Below are 3820 nucleotides of genomic sequence, written 5' to 3'. Positions count from 1 at the left end.
CCTAAGACCCAGTGTCACTCTGTGGCCGAGGCTGGGGCGCAGTGGCACCATCTCGGGTCACTGCAGGCTCTGCCTCCCTGGTTCACGCCATTCTCCTGCCTCAGTCTCCTGAGGAGCTGGGACTACATGTACCTGCCACCACGCCTAGCTAATTTTTTTGTATTTTTAGTAGAGATGGGGTTTCACCATCTTGACCTCATGATCTACCCTCCTCGGCCTCCCAAAGTGCTGGGATTACAGGCGTGAGCCAACGTGTCTGGCGAGATACTGTTTTCTTTTTGTGCATGTGTGTGCTATTAAATTTGTGAAAGTTCTAATGTGATATGAAACAGTCATCTTGTTACGGGCATCCTGTCTAGTTCTTGCCTTTAATTAAAATAGTTTTAATATTTCCTCAAAATATTAGCTAAAATTTCTGGCCCTCAGTTTGTATCACATTTATATATTTTATTTCATTATTTTATTTTTTAAATTTCTATTATAAAGAGTTATTGGGTCTTACTGCATATTTTTTCAAACTCTATTAGTACACATTTATTCTCTGCTTTTTCTTGTTGGTACGATGAATTAAACTGATACAGTTTTGAATCATCTTCGTATAATATTTGAAGAGTAAACTCAAATATATATTGAAAAGTATTCATTTAAAGATTTTTAAGGAATTAGATATTAAATTCAATCATATTTTATTCAGTATATTTAATGTGACATTTCTTAATTTCATATTATCTTTTTATGTGTTTTATTATGTTTCTTGCTTCTAAATTTTTTGAAATTAGTTCTTAGCTTATTTCTTTTTTATTTAAGTATCATACTAAAAATATTAACTACTTGAATATTTTTCTCTCAGTAAATATTTGTGTCCCATAAGTTATTTTTTAAGTTTTTAAATTTTCATAGTAGTAGATGCTTTGTGGAAATACCTTTTACTTTCCTCTTTTACTTAAGTTTCTAGTCCACTAAATTATATCTCACAGCATATAATTACATTTCATTAATTAAGTCTAATTTATTTTTGTTTAAAGTCATGGATTTTTAGCTTTTTAGCTTCATAGAGGGCTTTTTGATTGTTCGTATTTTGGAAGGCAGCATTTTCACAGAATGATAAAAAGTAGGAATCTGCAGAATCAAAAATGCCTGCAGAAACAATAGAAATTTATCTCTTTGTGGAATCAGAGAACAACAAAAATGAAGAAAGCATCCAGACTGAAGACATTACTTAAAAAGAATAACGAGTGAACTGATAGAAAATTTTTCGACAGCAACAAAAGAAGCCAGCATACAGTGAAATATTTTATTTAAAAATTAAATATTATTACATAGGAATAACTTACCAACTCAGACAAATGCTGAGATTTAAAATCAAGAAAACTTAATAAAATTAAGTTCAAAGGATGAACTTCAGGAAGAAATATAAGTATCCTAGAAGAAAAGTTAAGGTATGAAAAATGTAATGAAAAAAGCTGGAGTGGGTTGGAAGGTGAAAGAGAAAAAATAACAAATGATTTGTTAATTCACTTAGATTTCGATAAAAAATTTCCAATAATTTAAACACATGGAAGAAAGTGATTAGTTTTAAGAGTGTTACTATTTGGAAATATATCCACTCCTTTAAATCAGACAAAACATGTAAAAAATAAAAGATATTATCAAATATTTATCTGTTCTCATCTTGAGACTTGAAACTATGGTTAGAAAAGGGTTTTCTGGATGAGGGAAGCCGATATATTGATTATTATGCTTGTCCTTATATGTTTAAATTTTTGTTTCATGACGTCTCTCCCAATACCACAAAAGCAACCCTTAAGTATCTGAATTCATTTCAGGTTAGCTAATTTTCTATTACAGATGACTTATTTTTTTACACAAACTTGAAAGTATTTATGGCGTTATTGGTGCAACACTATAGCCTTGGAATAAAAAGTTTTAATCTTAGAAGTCAGATGTACACACACACACACGCACACACACACACACACACACAGGTTTCTCATTCAATCTAACCAGGAAGAACGTTCCCATTTCAATAGTTAATATTGCTTTTTATCAACTTATTGCAAATTGAAAACAGCGACATATGTTTGTTTGGAAAGCGCATAAAATGAATTGGGGGAAAAGGTGCTAAAAACGTGGGAATCAGATAAAGAGGTTTTTTTCCGTGATTGTTTGATTAAGTTTTGTTTTCAATGCAATATTTTAATTAAATAGTACTGCTAACTTTTCTGCCAAAATGACTTCCAATAAAACAATATTCATATCAAAACAAAGGATGTGGGAGAGGTTAGTATATATTTGATGTGATTTTCATCTCTATATATGATATATGTATTTGTATGTATATGGTATATGTATATGTAATTTTCATATCTGTATATGGTAGGGGGAGAGGGAAAACTTTTAGACTTTACATTTATTTTTCTAGAGTTTTTAAAGTATTTTATAGATTTCTAGTTAGTACATTCAATAAATGTTTTTATATATAATATGGCAATTCCAGTAGTCTTTAGTAGAAATATGTAGAGTATAAATAGACATTTTTGTTTAACAATACATTATTGAATAAAATTGGAAAAATAGCCTCAGATTCTAGGTACATAAAAGCTTTTAAATATCCATAGAATAAATTCATGTAGATATAGAAACAGAGTAGATATTTTCAGTGAAACTTTTAAATTAATTTTCTTGTTGATTCTGCATTATTAAGCAAATAATAATCTTCCCTGTTATCCACCCAGTAATATCCGCTTTTTTGGATGTCTACAGTATTCTATCATTCTAGTGGTAGTGAAACTGTTACTAAAATGTTTTGTGAATTTTTTACTAGTCTGTTACTAAAATTGCTTTCTGAATTTTTTTCATTCTATTTCCTCTTAAGTTTTTTTTCCATTTACATAATTAAAACATTTTAAATGAGAAAACAGAAATCTTTAGGATTAATGCACAGAGCAATTTGTCTCATAATGTAAAAAATTTACTTTCATTCATTCATTTGTATTTTCATTTATGCATTAACTCAGTCCACATTTGCTAATCACTTTCTATTTTTCAGAGATTTATGTTAGTATATTGGGTACAAAAATAAAGAACTTTCTCTGATTATAGTATGGATCAGTATTTTAATTTGTAGATAGGTAGTTTTAATAACTCAGGAGTTGTTAAAACATCTCTAGTTGGAAAAGGGAGGTTATGACTTAAGAATCTCTTTGAGAATTCTGAGTCTTCAGCACTAGTGGAAACTTCTGCCAACCAATCATAAGAACAATGGGATATTTCATTCAGAAAGTAGAATTATACATAAGAAATTTCACTGGTGAGGCAAGTGGAGAGTGAAGACCTCCAAAAAATGTCTAGGAAGCAGAATAACTAGAATTAAGGATTCCTCCATCAAGAGATTGATCCATTTTTCCATTCAACAATGTAATATTACTCTTGTATGCATGTGTGTGTGTGTGTCTTTATAGCTAGGTTTCAAGGACAAAGCTCAAGCCTTGTTTTGAACTGACTATGAAATGTTCTGTGCATATTTTCATCTCTTCTCTCTGACATTTGAATTTGTGATAGTCTCTAACACATATTAAATTTCAGTAAATATTTATTGAGTGATTAAAATAAAGTAAAATAGTTTGTAAGATGAGAAAGGCCATGAAACTAAAAAAATAAGTGTTTTAAAGACTGAGACATTTACCAGTCTGAATAGAGCCCAGTATTCCCCCAAAACATTTTGCAATCATTCTATACTATGTAGTGAACAGGAAAAATATTCTCTAAGACTTATTTTAAAAAGGCATGAAGTCTGATTATTGTAATCTAACATCAATTT

Source organism: Mandrillus leucophaeus, unplaced genomic scaffold, assembly GCF_000951045.1.
Source record: "Mandrillus leucophaeus isolate KB7577 unplaced genomic scaffold, Mleu.le_1.0 Scaffold744, whole genome shotgun sequence".
Lineage (NCBI taxonomy): Eukaryota > Metazoa > Chordata > Mammalia > Primates > Cercopithecidae > Mandrillus > Mandrillus leucophaeus.
The sequence above is the reverse complement of the archived record's forward strand: the minus strand, read 5'-3'. Positions refer to the sequence as shown.